General features: G+C 42.8%; 1 protein-coding gene across 1 annotated transcript in view; it reads left to right on the forward strand.

Annotated features, from left to right (window-relative positions):
- The window catches only part of LOC140741333 (gap junction delta-3 protein-like), a 78,133-nt gene that overhangs the window by 22,013 nt on the left and 35,872 nt on the right, over positions 1-20,248 (forward strand). Inside the window, exon 2 of the mRNA XM_073071430.1 lies at positions 6,201-6,520. The gene's annotated coding sequence lies outside the window, so the exon portion shown is untranslated. The remainder of the gene's footprint in view (positions 1-6,200; positions 6,521-20,248) is intronic.

Here is a 20,248-nt window from a genome sequence, read left to right on the forward strand (position 1 = left end):
ACAAAGCAATGACCCCTTGGATCCCATGCCTCCTTACTTTCTCAATAAGCCTTATCAAATGCCTTGCTGAAATCCATATACACTACATCTACTGCTCTTCCTTCATCAATGTGTTTAGTCACTTCCTCAAAAAATTCAATCAGGCTTGTAAGGCACAACCTACCCTTGACAAAGCCATGCTGACTATTCCTAATCATATTATGCCTCTCCAAATGTTCATAAATCCTGCCTGTCAGGATCTTCTCCATCAACTTACCAACCACTGAAGTAAGACTCACTGTCCTATAATTTCCTGGGCTATCCCTACTCCCTTTCTTGAATAAGGGAACAACATCCGCAACCCTCCAATCCTCCGGAATCTCTCCCATCCCCATTGATGATGCAAAGATCATCGTCAGAGGTTCAGCAATCTCCTCCCTCGCCTCCCACAGTAGCCTGGGCTACATTTCGTCCGGTCCTGGCGGCTTATCCAACTTAATGCTTTCTAAAAGCTCCAGCACATCGTCTTTCTTAATATCTACATGCTCAAGCTTATCAATCTGCTGTAAGTCATCACTACAATCACTAAGATCCTTTACCATAGTGAATACTGAAATAAAATATTCATTAAGTACCTCCGCTATTTCCTCCGGTTCCATACACACTTTCCCACTGTCACATTTGATAGGTCCTATTCTTTCACGTCTTATCCTCTTGCTCTTCACATACTTGTAGAATGCCTTGCAGTTTTCCTTAATTCTGCCTACCAAGGCCTTCTCATGGCCCCTTCTGGCTCTCCTAATTTCCTTCTTAAGCTCTTTCCTGTTAGCCTTATAATCTTCTAGATCTCTGACATTACCTCGCTCTCTGAACGTTTTTGTAAGCTTTTCTTCTTGACTGGATTTACAACAGCCTTTGCACACCACAGTTTCTGTACCTTACCATGACTTCCCTGTTTCATTGGAACGTACCTATGCAGAACTCCACACAAATATCCCCTGAATATTTGCCACGTTTCTTCCGTACTTTTCCCTGAGAACATCTGTTCCCAATTTAAGCCTCCAATTTCCTGCCTGATAGCCTCATAAATTCCCCTTACTCCAATTAACTGCTTTTCTAACGTGTCTGTTCATATCTCTCTCCAATGCTATTGTAAAGGAGATAGAATTATGATCATTATCTCCAAAATGCTCTCCCACTGAGAGATCTGACACCTGACCAGGTTCATTTCCTAATACCAAATCAAGTACAGTCTCTCCTCTTGTAGGCTTATCGACATATTGTGTCAAGAAACCTCCCTGAACACACCTAACAAACTCCACCCCATCTAAACCCCTTGCTCTAGCAGACGCCAATCGATATTTGGGAAAGTAAAATCTCCCATCACGACAACTCTGTTGTTATTACACCTTTCCAGGATCTGTTTCCCTATCTGCTCCTCGATATCCCTGTTACTATTGGGCGGCCTATAAAAAACACACAGTAAAGTTATTCACCCCTTCCTGTTCCTAACCTCCACCCACAGAGACTCCGTAGACAATCCCTCCATAGCGTCCACTTTTTCTGCAGCCGTGACGCTATCTCTGATCAACCCCCACCTCTTTTGCCTCCCTCCCTGTCCTTTCTGAAACATCTAAAACCCGGCACTTGAAGTAACCATTCCTGTCCCTGAGCCATCCAAGTTTCTGTAATGGCCACCACATCATATCTCCAAGTACTGATCCACGCTCTAAGCTCATCCGCTTTGTTCACAACACTCCTTGCATTAAAATAGACACATCAAGCCTTCGGTCTGAGCACATCCCTTCTCTATCACCTGCCTATCCTCCCTCTCGCACTGTCTTCAAGCTTTCTCTATTTGTGAGCTAACCTCCTCTTCCCCAGTCTCTTCAGTTCGGTTTCCACCCCCCAACAATTCTAGTTTAAACTCCCCCAATAGCCTTAGCAAACCTCCCCGCCAGGATATTGGTCCCCCTGGGATTCTGGTGCAACCCGTCCTTTTTGTGCAGATCACACCTGCCCCAAAAGAAGTCCCAAGAAATCTGAATCCCTGCCCCTGCCCCAATCCTTCAGCCACACATTTATCTTCCACCTCATCCTATTCCTATTCTCACTATCACGTGGCACAGGCAGTAATCCCCAGATTACTACCTTTGCGGTCCTGCTTCTCAATTTCCTTCCTAACTCCCTGTAGTCTTTTTTCAAGACTTCCTCCCTTTTCCTACCTATGTCATTGGTACCAATATGTACCACGACCTCTGGCTGTTCTCCCTCCCACCGCAGGATATCATGGACGCGATCCGAAACATCCCGGACCCTGGCACCTGAGAGGCAAACTACAATCCGAGTTTCTTTCCTGTGTCCACAGAATCGCCTGTCTGACCCCCTAACTATAGAGTCCCCTATCACTATGGCCATCCTCTTCCTTTCCCTACCCTTCTGAGCCACAGGGCCAGACTCTGTGCCAGAAGCACGGCCACTGCTGCTTCCCCCAGGTAAGCTATCCCCCCCAGCAGTACTCAAACAGGAGTACTTATTGTCAAGGGGTACTCTCTAGTACCTGACTCTTCCCCTTCCCCCTCCTGACTGTGACCCACTTGTCTGTCTCCCATGGCCCCGGTGTGACCACCTGCCTATAACTCCTCTCTATCACCTCCTCGCTCTCCCTGACCAGACGAAGGTCATCGAGCTGCATCTCCAGTTCCCTAACCCGGTCCCTTAGGAGCTGCAGCTCGACACATCGGGTGCAGATATGGCCGTCTGGAAGGCTGGGAGTCTCCAGGATCTCCCACATCTGACACCCAGTACAGGAAACCGACCTCACACACGTGGTGACTCGGTGGAGATACATCTCTTCTAAAGGATGTGTAAGGCACTTCTTCCCTCCGCTAGCCTTTAGGTCACTCTTGGGCAAGGTGTAGCACCTGCTTAACCCTCGCCCTGTCGTAATCAGAGTCATGTGAAGCCATGGGAGCAGGGGGTAGATGATTGTATAGGCAGCTGGTGCATATCACAAGTCCTGGTTATGCGACCACTGACGCCAGGCAGACAATCTCTGAAGAATATTGATAATGGCTGGGGTCATCCATCTTGTAAAGACACTGCCCTGTAGAATCATGCCAAGACACTGCCAAGAACAATCATGGTCATGGAAAGATGATGATCACCTTTGTCATACAACACGGCACAAAACAAACAAACAAATTGGCAATGCTACAGGTATCCATCTTTGGCAGATGCAGGAAGATGGACCAGTCCTTGTTGTAGGGTCAAACTGCTGCTTTGTTCCATCATAATGCCCATAGATTCAGTGTTGGCCCTTTGCAGTGGAGTTCCTATCGCTAACAATTAAGGATTAGATTTATGTGTCACGTGTACATTGAAACATACAGTGAAATGCATCATTTTGCATCAACGACCAACACCATACAAGAATTGTGCTGGGGGCAGCCCACAAGAGTCTGGTGCCAACATAGCATGCCCACTACTCACTAACCCGAACCAGTACGTCTTTGGAATGTTGAAAGAAACTGGAGCACCCAGAGGAAACCCACACAGTCAGGGGGAGAATGTGTAAACTCCTTACATAGGGTGGCAGGAACTTAACTCCGTTGGATTTCCCCGATCGATTTTACAGCAGGCACTATAAAGTGTTGTGCTAACCACTTCGCTACTGTGCTGCCCAAAAACGTCCACCCGTTACACTAATACCAATCCTGCGAATGAAGTCAAAGTAAATTTATTATCAAAGTACATACATATCACCACATACTACCTTGAGATTCATTTTCTTGTTTGCAGGAAAATAAAGAAACACAATATTTTTTAAAAAAAAACTATATATAAACCAAAGACTGACAAACAACTAATGTGCAAAAGATGGCAAATTGTGCAAACAATTAATTAAATAAATAATAATAAATAATACTGAGAACACGAGTTGTAGAGTCCGTGAAAGTAAGTCCATAGGTTGTGGAATCAGTTCAAAGTTGAGATGAGTGAAATTATCCACTCTGGTTCATAGAGTAATAACTGTTCCTGAACCTGGTGGTGTGGGACCTAAGGCTCATGTACCTCCTGCCCAATGGTAGTAGCAAGAAGGGAGCATAGCCTGGATGGTGGGGTCCTTGATGATGGATGCTACTTTCTTGTGACATTGTTCTGCGAACTGTAAATGTGCTCAGTGGTGGGGAGGGCTTTGCCTGTGATGGACTGGGCTGTGTTCACCACTTTCTGTAGATTTTTCATTTCCTGGGCATTGGTGTTTCCATACCAGGCCATGATGCAACCAGTTAGGATACTACCTGGCTGGTTCCAATAAACTGGAATTAATGAAGAGTGTAATAACAGAATACTGAGGAAAGCATAATTGGATATGGCACGGACGGTATGAATTTGTATTTCTCTGAAAATTTAAAATTTTAAAAAAACTGCAGTTGCTGCAAGTCTAAAATAAAAACTAAAATGCCAGAAATACTCAACAAGTCAGGTTGCATCTGTGAGAAGAGTAAGAGAGCTGACCTCTGGTCCAAAGCCCTTCAACAGAATTCTGTGTTTTCAGCACTTTCTGTTTTTATTCATGTTTGTCTATTTTACAGGAGCTTTATTGAGGATGGAACTATTAGGGTAGGTAAGAGGAAAATAGCAGATATGGTGTATTTTGACTTCCAGAAGGCTTTTGATAAGAGAGAGATACAGCACGTTAACAGGCCCTTCTGTCCCAACGAGACCACGCTGCCCAATTACACCCATGTGACCAATTAACCTACTAAACCTTACATCTTTGGAATGTAGGTGGAAACCAGAGCACCCAGAGAAAATCCACGTAGTCATGGGGAGAGCATACAACTTCTGACAGACAGTGGCGAGTATTGAACCTGGATAGCTGGCACTGTAAGATAGTGTTATTCTAACTACTACTCTAATGTAACACCCCAAGGACTGACACAGAAGGTTGGTGCACAAAAAATTGGGGGTGGGGAGTAATATACTGTCATAGATTGAGAATTGATTAACAAGACAGCAACAAAGAGTGTGAATAACTTCCTCATATTGGTGGTCTGCAATTTGTTAGCAATCCAAAGAGAACAATGCTTATCCCCCACCTATGCACAGTCTGCGTCAACAATTTAGTCAAGGGACCATATGTCACATTTCCAAGTTTGCTGACAGTACAAAACTAGATGGAATTGAGAGGAGGGAGGAAGCTTCTAAAGGTTATGGAGGACTGGATGAATGGGCAAGAACACAGCGAATGGAATGTAATATGGAAAAATATGAGCTCATCCACTTAAATGCACAGAACAGGAAAGTAGGCTATTTTTGAAATGTTGATGTTTGAAGGGACCTAGATGTCATTGCATATAAGTCACTGACGGCTAAAATATAGGTGCAACAAATAGTCAGGAAAGCAAATAGTCGACGAGAGGATTTGAGTGCAGGATTAAAGATATTTATATTTTACAAAGTTATTTTCTATGATAAATTGATATGCACATTGCTCTCTGTGCATAGGTAAACACTGTGCTAAAACGCCCATAAAACATTTCACTCAGCCTTTCTGATTTATGAAATTTTGCTTAATGAAACATCTTCTCGCAATGCTGTCCTTTTATACACTCAGTGGGCACTTCATTAGGCCCAGGAGTGGAGTCCATCCACTTCGAGGTTTGATGTGTTGTGTGTTCAGAAACGCTTTTCTACGCACCACTGTTGAAGCATATGGTTATTTGAGTTACTGTTGCCTTCCTGCTAGCTTGAACCAGTCTGGCCATTCTCCTCTGATCTCTCTCATTAACAAGGTGTTTTCACCCACAGAACTGCCGCTCACTGGATGTTTTCATACCATTCTCTATAAACTCATGGGCTGTTGTGTGTGAAAATCCCAGGAGATCAGCAGTTTCTGAGATACTCAAACCACCCCATCTGACACCAACAATCACTCCACAGTCAAAGTCACTTAGATCACATTTCTTCCCCATTCTGATGTTTGGTCTGAACAACAACTGAACTTCTTGACCATGTTTGCATGACCATGCATTGAGTTGCTGCTGCATGATTGGTTGATTAGATATCTGCATTAATGAGCAGGTATACCTAATAAAGTGGCCACTCAGTTAAATCAAGGATTTTTTTTAGGGAATCATGGTGAAACTGCAAGGATCTTGTTGAGACTGTGCCTGAAGTATTTTGTGCTAATTCAATTTTCTCATCTTAAAAAGGTTCCTGGGGTACTTGGTTTTCTGTGTAAAACTGAGCACAACTACTTCTGAATTCTGGAAGAACAAGAGATCATTTCACTGGAACTTGCAGGACTAAAGCTACAGAAGGATGTAAACACAGCCAGCTCCATCATGGGCACGAGCCTCCCCACCATCAAGGGCATCTTCAAAAAGCAATGCCTCAAAAAGGTGGCATCCATTATCCAGGATACCCAGCATCTAGAACATGCCCTCTTCTCATTATTGCCTGAAGCCACACACTCAATATTTTAGGAACAGCTTCTTCCCCTCTGCCATCAGATTTCTGAACAGTCCATGAGGTACCTTACTATTCTTGTTCTCTTTTTGCAATATATACAGTTGGCTATACGGTGGATTCTGATTAATTGGGGCACATCGGGACCAGTACATTTTGGCCCAGTTTGCTTAAGTTCATGGAGATAGCTAAAAAGGTTTTTTTTTTTAAAAAAAAGGCAAGCTACTGTTTAACTGAATAATAAATTAAGTATTTAAATGAAATTCTGAACAAATTAGAGTGTTACCAATGTTGGTGTTTGGCATCCATCTGTTTTGAAGGACAATGGGTGATGATCATCATTATCACAAGCCTGGGCAGAAGGTATGGAGATCCTGAGATGCCCATTTGTCAAGATCCTCCTCTCAGCCTCACCAGTGTAGTCCAAGGAAAGCGAAGCAATACTACTATAATATTACTACAGTACTATAAAACTGTGTATTAGTTCCTAATAATTATCAACAGAGGAATTCAGCATATGCTGCTGTGTTCTTTTGATTAACTGTAAATGAAAAGAATCGGCGCTGATACCTAGTGTAGATAATGGACTGCCTTCATACAGTGCTATTGACAGTTGCATCCTCAAAACCTTTGTTTTCATTGTAACATTCAAGATGATTGTTGATACCTTCAAATACTTCATAGTTCCTAACTCGTTGAAGTGGAAATAAGTAGTTGGCCATTTCTGACATCTCTAAGCCTGAATGTTTGAAACCGTAGTGAGCAGAACAGTTCTGAATTGCCCTACTCTTTATTTCCCGCTATTAGTGACCAAAACCACAGCTTTTTGAACTGAAGTACACGTAACTGATGCTATTTAAAAACTGTTCACTAGAAGCACAGCATAGTGTCTAAAGGCCCCATGAGTGCATGAATCTGACGCTAGTTAGAAACTGTTCCTCAACTATCTCCTGCCCCAAGTAAGCAGCATGGTGTCCCAAATAAATGAAGGGAATCCTGGCTATTTTCTTGATTAGTTTTTGTTCTTTAAGATATATATATATAGAGAGAGAGAGAGAGAGAGAGAGAAAGAGAAAGAAATATATACAGAGAAAATGTTGTATTTCATTAAGTTAGCATATCAAGTAATAGACTACTTATCAGATAAAAATTTGATTATGTTGTAGTTATGTAGCCCAGTGCATGATTAAACAAAGATAACAAACAGATCAATGACATCATGAATTGAATGAACTAAGCAGATTAACTGAAACATAATGGTGTAGAAGGAATCAAACTGGGAGAAGGACAACCAGACTAAACCTGTCAACCCGTCATGGTGCTCCATATAGATGTATTCAAAGGCAGGGAAGGCTTTTCCTGTGATGGACTGGGCCGTATCCATCACTTTTTCACAAACAAGAGAAAATCTGCAGATGCTGGAAATCCAAGCACCACACAGGCCTGCTGAGTTCCTCCAGCATTTTGTGTGTGTTGCTCCATCAATTTTGATAGGTTTTTCCTACATTTGTACCAATTTGGCCATGTTCTGCTGAGTTCAGATGAACAACAGTTAGAGTCACAGTTACTGAGAAATTGGGGGAAATCATCTTTGCTTTTCATTTTTAGTTGGTGTCAATATTAAAAGGTGAATAGCACAAACATTGGTTCAGAACTGGGTTATCCTCAGTTCTGTTGCCCAGAGGTCAGATATCCTCTTGTAAGTCAGACTCGCAGAACACAAGAACGAGAAAGTTGATGGAGGAATGAAAGGTAAAACCTGCTGTGCTGCAAAAATTTTCCTAAGCTGGATATGTGGGCACATTTCTCACAAATAAACTGAAGTATTTCTTTAGATGGAGAGACCTTCAGATGCTGTACGGAATGTTGATAAGGCACTTCATTAGTATTTCATATTGGCTTTTTACAAATACATCTGTAGATGACTAGGTTGCATTTTATGTCATGATATTTATCATTTGTTACAAACCTGAGAACTGATTGGCTGAAACTCTTACCTTTGGAACGAGTCTTCAGCTTGCCCAAGGCCAGCTTTAAATGATATTTGTCTTGTGTCCAAACTGAACAGGGTGTTGCCAGAGGATTCTGGGATTAGCACTTTGTAAAATTTGGCTAGTGGGCTTCTGGGGGGCTGCTTGCATTTGTTGCCAACCCTGTTTGAAGACTGAATGGAGTTTTTATGACATGATGCTCTAATGATGTTGCATCTTTTAGTGCTAATGCGTTTATCGAGTATAGATCGATATTTGGTTGTCATACCAGTGACTTGGTGATTTCATACCGGTTACTGCTGTGTGAGGAGTTTTGGGATGTCACCCACGTGCAGGCAAAAAGAGGGATGTTGTGCCATATTTGCATTTATTATGGTTGCACAATAGACAACTGATCAAAGATATATTTGGCTACTTAGTTCTCTTAACTCTTAATTGCAAATACAAAGTCCAAGCAAGAACTGCATGCCAAGTTTACAGGAGGTGATTAGTCTTAGACTTGAAAAGCCCGATTTTCTCTGAATCCCATACTCAAGTCTCCTCCTTCCCGATATTGGTCCTGATCACTTCAAGTCATGCAGCCCTTTGGCCCATCGAGTTCATGCTGATCATCAAGCACACCAATTCTACACTACTCCACATTTATTCCCTACATTCCTATCAGCTCCTCCAGATTCTACCACTCGCGTGTGCACACAGATTCGGGGCAATTTATGATGGCTAATTACCCTGCTAACCCACATATTGTTGGGATGTGGGAGGAAGCAGAAAGCCATACAGTTACAGTGGGAGTGAGCAAATTCTGCAGTGAACTGGAGCTGGGTTGCTGGAGCTGTGAGACATGGCATCACAGTGCTGCTCCGAGATTCAGGAGGGAGATAATTCTTGTTTTCAGGAGTTATCCCTGCAGTATTCCTCTTGTTGTGGTGGTATCACTATGATAATCTGGACCAGGGGTTCCCAACCTTTTTTATGCCATGGAACCAATACCATTAAGCGAGGGTCCATGGACCCCAGGTTGGGAACCCCTGATCTAGACCAATTCTATCTTGTTCCATCTACTTTCATTTGAACTACTGGTTATCAGTGTACCACCTCCATTTTCCACTTCATGATGCTGTGTAGCATTGTGGTTATTGTTATTAAGCCATCAGGTACAGAGGAATGTGGAATTGGTTACACTTTACACAATGATCCCTCTCTTGACATTGGTGTTCATCCATCATCGTCAATGAAGACGTTGACACCATGATGGTGTTGAGACTAGCGCTTGATTTGGACTTATGTGAGGGAGAGTTGAACTGCATCAGCCTCACTCTCTCTTCCCAATTCCCATCTGGATCCAGTGGCAAGACAGAGTCTAGCGGGCTGGAGATGGGACTAGGCGCAGTGGATGACCAGGACATCTTCTGTGTCTAGTCGTGCTTTACGCGTTCCACAAAGCTTGCTTCTTGACCGTTTGACCTTCCATCGGTCTCGTACGCTCAATCCGCCGGAGTCTGTCTTGGGATAGACAACTCCCTATCTCACCGAGGGTTTGAGACCCGTCGGCTACCCTCACCTGGTTCCCCCCACCAGAGGTGCTACCCCTCCCTGACACCCCATACACACCTTGACATTAGTCTGATGACAATGCCCCATTGCTTATGTATTTCTCTTACCATGATCTTTTTTATTTAAGGCTAAGGGTGAAAGGTGAAATACTTAAGAGGAATCTGAGAAGGAGCTTCTTCACTCAGAGGATAGTGAGTGTGTGGAACAAGCTGTCAGCAGATGTGAGTTCAGTTTCAACACTTAAGAGAAGTTTGGATAGGTACATGGATGAGAGGGGTATGGAGGGCTATGGTCCCGGTGCGGGTAGATGGGATTCAAGAGATTAATATTTTGGCATGGATTAGATGGGCTGAATGGCCTGTTTCTGCATTGCTTTACTCTATGAATCTAGTTATTTCTTATAACGAGAGTAACAGTCTAGAGTAAAGAGTAAAGGGCCTGCCATTTATGGCCCTGGATACCACTGAATATGTTTTAGAGCGGATTCATTGTTTCCTATCTCACTACGGCAAGTTGGCCACTGTCATATTGCTTCCAGTTCATTAAGCCTTTGAGGCCTTGGGTCTCAGTAAAGAGACCTGACTTCCAATTATTTTACTGTCACTTATTGAATTTGAGAGAATGTTACAAAGGAGTAGAGTCCTGTATCTCATGCCAGCCTTGTTTCTGCCTGCAGTTATAGACATTTAAAAGCAACCAATGGCTTCTCAGATCAATTCCTGATACAGAAAGCTATGATCAATCAGTGCCAAAGATTCGCTTCTTTGATCAGGTCATCTCTTTGTGTGTACATTCTTAACGTGTTCAAAGAATTTCACCGACCACTCTTTTATGTGCCAATGTCCAAAGATTCAATTTTCTATTCTATGATTGATTGTAACTCCTCTGACTACAAGGACCACCCAGCCTGGGGAAGAAAGGAAATGGATAGAGGGAAGCGTGCACTGGGGCAGGCAAGGATTGATTCCACTAATACCTAACGACAGCTTACTGAAATTCTACTGATGATCAATGCTAACATTTTAACAACTGTAATGGTATTAGTAATATAGCAACTTAGTGATTGTCTATACATAAAAAAAGTTTGAAGTAAATTTACTATTAAAGTACATATATGCCACCATAAATACCCTGACATTCATTTTCTTGTAGGTATTCAGAGTAAAACAAAGAAGTTCAATAGAATCAACATTTTCCTGAATGCTATTTGCTTACTTTTATTGTTTGCATGGTTGTTTTTTCTCTCTCTGCACATTGGGTGTTTGATTTTCTTTTTTTAATGGGTTCTTTTGGGTTTCTTTGTTTCATGCCTGCCTGTTAGGAGACGAATCTCAAGATTGTATAATGTATACATACTTTGATAATAAATGTACTTTGAACTTTGAAAAACTCCACACAAAGACTGGCAAACAACCAAAGTGCAAAAGAAGACAAACTGCAAATACAAAAACACAAATAATAAATAATACTTAGAACATGAGTTGTAGAGTCCTTGAAAGTGAGTCTGTCATATCTGGAATCAGTCGATTGAGGTGAGTGAAGTTATCCACGCTGGATCAGGAGCCTGAGGGTTGAAGGGTAGCAACTGTCCCTGACTCATCAGAGGACCCGAACAAATAGACCATGGTTGTCAGGGATTTTATGAAAACAGTCATTTATAAGTGTGTCCCCATAAAATCATTGAGTCCAAAGTCTTCCCCAGCCAGAAGCCCTGGATGAACCGAGAGGTCCACAATCTGCTGAGGGCCAGATCAGCGGTGTTCAGGTCTGGGGATCAAGTAAAATACACGAGGTCCAAGTGTGATGTCCAGAAAGCCAGCTCACATGCGAAGTGGCAATTCTGGATCAGACCTGAATCACTGAAAGATGCTTGACAGCTGTGGCAAGGCTTAAATGCTAGCACCACCTACAAGGTGAAATCAAGCAATATAAGTGATGACAAGATTTCGTTCCTAGATGAGTTCAATGCCTTTTATGCTTGTTTTGACCATTAAAACATGGAGGCACCCTCACGAACTCCCACAGCCCCTGATGACCCTGTGGTTCCAGTCTCTGAGGCCGACATGAGAACATCCTTCAGGAGGGTGACCCACCGAAAGCATCCGGCCCAGACAGGGTACCTGTCCGAGTACTAAAGACCTGTGCTGATCAACTGCTGGAGTGTTCACTGAGATCTTCAACCTCTCACTTCAGCAGTCTGAGATACCCACCTACTTCAAACAGTCCTAAGATGATCTGCCTCCACATCTGGACTGTGAAGATGCATTCATTTGGGTGTTCTTCATTGACTACAGCTCGGCATTCAATACTATCACCCCCTCCAAACTAACCAATAAGCTCCAAGACTTTGGCCTCAATAGCTTCTTGTGGAATTGGATCCTTGATTTCCTCACTTGCAGACCCCAGTCAGTTTGGATTGGCAACAACATCTCCTCCACAATCTCCATCAGCACAAGTGCACCACAGGGCTGTGAGCTTAGCCCCCTGCTCTACTCACTTTAAAACTGATAACTGTTAGACCAAGCACAGCTCTAATGCCATAGGCTGAATCAAGGGTGGTGATGAATTAGCATATAGGAGGGAGATTGAAATTCTGGTTGAGTGGTGCCACAACAACAACCTCTCGCTCACTGTCAGCAAAAGCAAAGAGCTGACTATTGACAACAGGAGGAGGGAACTGGATGCCCATCAGCCAGTCCTCATCAGAGGATCCGAGGTAGAGTGGGTCATCAACTTTAAGTTCCTTGGTGTTATCACTTAAGAGGATCTGTCCTGGGTCCAGCATTTAAATGCCATTACAAAGAAAGCGCAGCAGCACCTCTACATATTTAGAAGTTTGAAAAGATTCCGCACGTCACTTAAAACTTCGATTAACTTCTATAGATGTGTAGTGGAGCCTATCCTGACTGGTTGCATCCCAACCTGGTATGGAAGCACCAATGTCCACAAACAGAAAAGCCTACAAGAAGTGGCAGATACAGCCCGGTCCATCACAGGCAAAGCCCTCCTCACCAATGAGACATGCACACTGTAGTCTCAGGGAAGCAGCATCCATCATCAGGAACCCCCACCACCCAGGCCATGCTCTCTTCTTGCTGCTGCCATCAGGAAGAAGGTACAGGAGCCTCAGGACCCTCACCACCAGGTTCAGGAACAGTTATTACTGTTCAACCATCAGGAAGGAGGTCCAGGAGCCTCAGGACCCTCACCACCAGGTTCAGGAACAGTTATTACCCCTCAACCATCAGTCTCTTGAACCAGAGGGGATAACTTCACTCAACTTCACTCACCCCATCACTGAACAGTTCAACCTATGGATTCACTTTCAAGGCCTCGTCATTTTGTATTCTCTATTTATTGCTTATTTGTTTGTTTATTTGCACAGTTTGCTGTCTTTTGCACACTGGTTGTTTGTCCATCTTGTATGCAGGCTTTCGTTGATTCTATTGTGTTTCTTTGAATTTGCTGTGAATGCCCATAAATAAATGAATTTCTGAGTTGTTAGTGGTGATGTATATGTACTTTGAACCTGGCACTGTGTGATCAAAGGCTCATCTGGCACAATCTGATCTGAGAGATTGTTCAAGGCAATCAATGTTTGGGTACGTTCACAAGGATCATGTACCAAAGCTCAGTAACAGTAAAGTCTCCCTGGCCTTTGGTCTCAACAAAATGTTTGTGCAAATGACAACAGGGTGTAGATCCCAGTGCATCTAAGCTTTCTCCCATAACCCCAGTCCTTTCATTTTCCTCCTACATAAATTGATTTCAAATGAAGTTCTGGTCTCTGATTTAATTGCCTTTTTATGGTGAAGTAGGTCATGGGTTAATAGCTCATTTAGTGGTTTAATAGCTCCCCCATCCTTTCCAAAATCTTCTGGATTTTTCCAATAAGAACACTCTGCCTTTATCCTTTTCCTTCCCAGTCATTCACGAGCTTATACTATTTAGCCAGAGTGAAGTTCCCAGGATTCACTCAAAGCTAAACTAACCGGCGGCTCCTCCCTTTCTGGCATCGCTACTCACTACAATACCACAGCTTCCAGCAACACTGCTGGGCCCAGAACCAGATCGCTACCTTTTCTCATTGATAGTCTCTCAGTCTCTCTCCCCTTTCCCTTTCTTACTCTCTATCCCTCTTCTGCCTGTCTCTCCCTCCCCGCCTCGCGTCTCTCGTGCTCTCTCTCTCTCCCTCCTCATTGTGTTTGTCGCTCTGTCTTTCAGCCCCGCCTCTCTCGATCTATCTGCCTCTCCCACTCCCCCCTCTTCTGTCTGTCCCTCTTTTTCTGTCCAACCCCCTCTTTTCCTTACCATCTCCCCCTTTTTCTGTCTGACCCACTCTTCTGTCTTTCTCTCCCCCTTTCCCCCTCTCCCTGCCTCTCTTGCTCATTCCCTCTCTCCCTCTCTCTACCTCTCTTGCTCACTTGCTCCTTCTGCCTCTGCATCTTCTGCCTGCCTGTCTTCCCCATCTGCTTCTCTTCTCTCTCACTCTATCTCTCTCTGTCTCTCTCTCTCTATCTATCTCCCTATTTCCATCTCTTCCTCTATCCCTCTCTCTAACTCTCTATCTCTATCTCCCTCAATCTCTCTCTAAATCTCTCTCTATAAATCTCTCTCTCTAGTTCTCTCTCTCTCTAACTCTCTATCTCTATCTCCCTCAATCTCTCTCTAAATCTCTCTCTATAAATCTCTCTAACTCTCTATCTCCCTCAATCTCTCTCTCTCTAACTCTCTATCTCTATCTCCCTCAATCTCTCTCTAAATCTCTCTCTATAAATCTCTCTCTAGCTCTCTCTCTCTCTCTAACTCTCTATCTCCCTCAATCTCTCTCTCTAACTCTCTATCTCTATCTCCCTCAATCTCTCTCTAAATCTCTCTCTATAAATCTCTCTCTCTAGCTCTCTCTCTCTAACTCTCTATCTCTATCTCCCTCAATCTCTCTCTAACTCTCTATCTCTTTCTCCCTCAATCTCTCTCTAACTCTCTATCTCTTTCTCCCTCAATCTCTCTCTAAATCTCTCTCTATAAATTTCTCTCTCTAGCTCTCTCTCTCTCTCTAAATCTCTCTCTATAAATCTCTCTCTCTAGCTCTCTCTCTCTCTCTAACTCTCTATCTCTATCTCCCTCAATCTCTCTCTCTAACTCTCTATCTCTATCTCCCTCAATCTCTCTCTCTCTAACTCTCTTTCTCTATCTCCCTCAATCTCTCTCTCTAACTCACACTCTCTCTCTCACTTTCTCTCTATCTCTATCTCTATCTCTCTCTCTCTCTAACTCTCTCTCTCTAACTCTCTAACTCTCTCTCTCTCTCTAACTCTCTAACTCTCTCTCTCTCTCTAACTCTAGTTCTCTCTAACTCTCTCATAGCTAACGTGAGGAGGCATAGTTTTAAGGTGCTTGGGAATAGGTACCAAGGGGATGTCAGGGGTAAGTTTTTCACACAGAGAGTGGTGGGTGTGTGGAATGCACTGCTGGTGGAGGCGGATACAATAGGGTCTTTTAAGAGCCTTTTGGATAGGTACATGGAGCTTAGAAAAATAGAGGGCTATGCGTTAGGGAAATTCTAGGCAGTTTCTAGAGTAGGTTACATGGTCAGCACATCATTGTGGGCCGAAGGGCCTGTAATGTGCTGTAGATTTCTGTGTTCTATGTTCTATATTCTCTCTCTATCTCTCCTTTTCTCACCCTTTCTGTCTGTTTCCCTCTCCCCCTTTTCTGTCTCTCTTCCGCTTTCTGTCTATTCCCCTTTCTGTCTGTCTCTCTCCATTTCTCTCTGTCTATCTGTCTCTCTCTTTCTGTCTGTTTCTCTTTCTCCTGTTCTGTCTGTTTCTCTCTCTTTCTGTCTGTATCTCGTTCTCTCTCATTCCTTCTCTCTTTCTTTCCCTCTCCTCCCTCTCCCCTTCCCATTTTCTCACCCCTCCCTATCACTGTCTCTCTCCCCACTCTCCCTTTCCCCCAACTGGTAATTTTGGCCATTACGTTCATCAGAAAAATATATGAAAAATACAAATACTCAGGCTGTTGGGCTCCATTTTACGAGGACTGTTGTGGTGGCCATAAGAATTGAAAAGTGGTTCTGTATATTTGTGAGTGTGAAATTACATCATTTGAAAATATATCCTGTCAAGCCTACGGATGAAGGAATTTGCAGCAGTGCATAGACTAATTTTCTTTTCTCCTTGTCAGTGCCCTACCCCATTCAGTGCACTGGCCACCTTGTCTAGCTCAGAAGGGTATAATGATGGTGAGGAGGGAAAATGAATCTTCCTGAAATCACTTAATTGAGGAACATGGATGGTGGGTAATTGAGCATGCTCCCAAATCAGGTAACATCAAGGTATATCTCTCACCAAGCAAAAGCTGTAGAACTGTTGAAACCTAATGTTTGTGAAATGTTATTGACCTGAAGCCTTAAACATCCATCGCTCCCCAAAAGTGCTCTGTGACCTACTGAGTATTTATGATATTCTTTGATTTCAGACTGTTGTTAAGCATTTCACCTCAGGGTGGAGGAGCAACGTCTTGTATTCCGTCTGGGTAGCCACACTCTAACCTTTTACTTATTCTCACCTGCCTATCACCTCCCCCCTGGGTCCCCTCCTCCTTCCCTGCCTCCTATGGTGTATTCTCCTCTCCTGTCAGATTCTTTCTTCTCCAGTCCTTGCCCTTTCCCACTAACCTGGCTTCCCCTATCACCTTAGAGTTGGCCTCTTGGCCCTTCCCCCACCTTTTTATTCTGTCACCTTCCCCCTTCCCTCTCAGTCCTGACGAAGGGTCTCGGCCTGAAACATCGACTGTACTCTTTCCCATAGACGCTGCCTGACCTGCTGAGTTCCCCCAGCATTCTGTGTGTGTTGCTCATTTAAACCATGTCAGTGTTGTAATCTCAGTAAAAAAAGATTTATTGTAGTATCCTAAAATCTTAATGGTATGTGATGATCTCAGTTTAGTTTCGGACTCAGAAATGAATTTTAATTTACAGTTTTAGTACATAGTAAACATGGCAATTAACATGCTTATTCAGGTAATCAGTTACGTTCCCTCTAAGCCAGTGGTTCCCAACCTTTTTTTGGCCATGCCCCACCTAATCACCTCTAAAATCCTGATGCCCCCTGTGGTGATATATAATTCTTATTATTCAAAAAGTGAACTCCTATTCACCTGGAGGAAGCCTAAAAGACCATTAACTTGGTTTAAACAAGCTTCCAAAGAACATGGCATTCATGAAAGAGAAAAATAAAAGAACCAAAGGACTGTTAAAGTTCTGAGGAAGAAGTTACTAAGAAATTGTAAAAAAAAAAGAAAATTAAGTGATATTAAAATAATAATAATAATAAATAAATAAAACAATGCCGATTCGTTTCTACAGCATACAAAGACAGATACACCGTTTAAAAGAGATGATGCGATGTACACACCTTCACACCACCAAGAACCGAAAGCTACTGCAAAAAGCAGCATTGGCGCGACCTCGTACGAGTTTCTTACGTGTTTGGGCTTGTTCATTCGTTCCTTCCTACATCAGTCAATTCATTAATTTAATTATGAAAGCCATTTGATGGTTGTAATGATGGTGATACACTATATATACAGTACATACGCAATTACACATGTACATACACACAAGTATTTTTATGTATGCATACTGTATATACACATATGTATTAACTCGCACACACACTCATACTCACACAGACTTACTAGAAAAAATTCACTGTTAATAACTCATTCTCGAATTGCCCCCCTTAAAAATCAAATTACCCCACGTTGGGAACCACTGCTCTAAGCTGCGTGCGTGTGTGCGTGCACACACATTTTCCAACCAGCGCACAAAAAGTTAGTTACCTAAGATAATAACCATATAACCATATAACAATTACAGCACGGAAACAGGCCATCTTGGCCCTTCTAGTCTGTGCCAAATGCTTACTCTCACCTAGTCCCACTGACCCACACTCAGCCCATAACCCTCCATTCCTTTCCTGTCCATATACCTATCCAATTTTTTTTTAAATGACAATACCGAACCTGCCTCTACCACTTCTACTGGAAGCTCGTTCCACACAGCTACCACTCTCTGAGTAAAGAAGTTCTCCCTCGTGTTACCCCTAAACTTTTGCCCCTTAACTCTAAACTCATGTCCTCTTGTTTGAATCTCCCCTACTCTCAATGGAAAAAGCCTATCCACGTCAACTCTATCAAGTCCCCCCTCAACCTTCTACACGCTAAAGAATAAAGACCTAACTTGTTCAACCTCTCTCTGTAACTTAGGTGCTGAAACCCAGGTAACATTCTAAAATGTAGTAATTAATAATTATACTTATTGAAAATAATCTTTTAGCTAAATGTTTCTGTTAACTAGTTAGTCGGTTTTTCAAATGCCACAATGCACATCACCTCACCTTTCCTGTTCCGGTTTGTACAGCTGCATCACGGCGGCAGCCATCTTTGGCGGACAGTGTTCATATCGTAAAGTTTACAAAGATCTGTTTCAAATCCTGTAGATAGCTTACAAATGGTGGCATTTGTACTTCAAAATGAACAGTTTTGCAACCTTGCACAGTTGATAGACAGTGGGGGAACCTATCTTGGGTCTAGTGCGGACTATGAGCGAGGCTTTAGCCTAATGAATCAACTCAAAAACAAGCTGAGAAACCATTTAGGTAAATGTCATTTGGATATGTTAATGAGAATCAAAAGCTATCAATTGGATGGAAGTTCTATTAGTCTAGATAGAGTTTACAAAGAATGGGTAAATGCCAAAGACAGGAGAGAGAAAAAAATAACTGAGTGACTTCAATATGTATGTTGTTTTGTTGTTTTTCTGTGCAGTTTTATGTCAAATATTTTGTAAACCTACATAAACTGTGCCATGTGTGCATTCAGTGCGCACATACTTTTGTCACAGGGAAAAAATTTGCACAACATAAGATTTTTGCGCACACTGACTACTAAAAATTAGAAGGAATATTGATGATCAGAGATTGAGACATTGGGCAATATATGTCAACATTAATGCTATAATATAGTAGATAGACAGTAGACCTATAGTGTGTGGAAGTGTGGAAAAATGAGCTGAAAAATGGCAGATGGAGTTTAATGCAGACAAGTGTGAGGTATTGCACTTTGGGAGGGCAAACCAGGGTAGGACTTACATGATGCAATAGGGAACTGCAGAGTGCAATAGAGCAAAGAGATCTGGGAATACAGAATCATATTTTGTTGAAGTTACAGGTAGTTAGGGTCATAAAGAGATCTTTTATTGTCCTTCATAAATCAAAGTATTGAGTACATGAGTTGCGTAAGACATTGGTGAGACCTAATTCGGAGTATTGTGTGCAGTTCTGGTCACCTACCAACAGGAAAGATATCAATAAGATTGAAAGAACGCAGAGAAGATTTACAAGGACGTTGCCGGGACTTGAGGACCTGAGTTATCGAGAAAGGTTAGATAGGTTAGGACTTTATTCCGTGGAGACTAGGGGAATGAGAGAATTGAACTGAATTGACTTTTATTTCTTACATCCTTCACATACATGAGGAGTAAAAATCTTTATGTTACATCTCCATCTAAATGTGCAATGTGCAATCATTGTAATTTATAATAAATAGAACAGTCAATGTAACATAGAAATACACTCAAATCAGCATGAATTAATCAGTCTGATGGCCTGGTGGAAGAAGCTGTCCCAGTGCCTGTTGGTCCTGGCTTTTATGCTGCAGTACCGTTTCCCAGATGGTAGCAGCTGGAATAGATTGTGATTGGGGTGACTCGGGTCCCCAATGATCCATCGGACCCTTTTTACACACCTGCCTTTGTAAATGTCCTGAATCATGGGAAGTTTACATCTACAGTTGTGCTGGGCTGTCCGCACCACTCTCTGCGGAGTCCTGCGATTAAGGGAGGTATAGTTCCCGTACCGGGCAGTGATACAGCCAGTCAGGATGCTCTCAATTGTGCCCCTGTAGAAAGTTCATAGGATTTGGGGGCCCATACCAAACTTCCTCAACCGTCTGAGGTGAAAGAGACGCTGTTGTGCCTTTTCCACCACACAGCTGGTGTGCACAGACCATGTGAGGTCCTCGGTGATGTGGATGCCGAGGAATTTAAAGCTGTTCACCCTCTCAACCCAAATCCATTGATCTCAATAGGGGTCAGTCTGTCTCCATTCCTCCTGTAATCCACAAAGAGCTCCTTTGTTTTTGCGAATATTTGATAGAAGTTTCCAAATTTATGAGGGGCATAG

This window comes from Hemitrygon akajei, chromosome 18, assembly GCF_048418815.1.
Source record: "Hemitrygon akajei chromosome 18, sHemAka1.3, whole genome shotgun sequence".
NCBI classification, from domain to species: Eukaryota; Metazoa; Chordata; class Chondrichthyes; order Myliobatiformes; family Dasyatidae; genus Hemitrygon; species Hemitrygon akajei.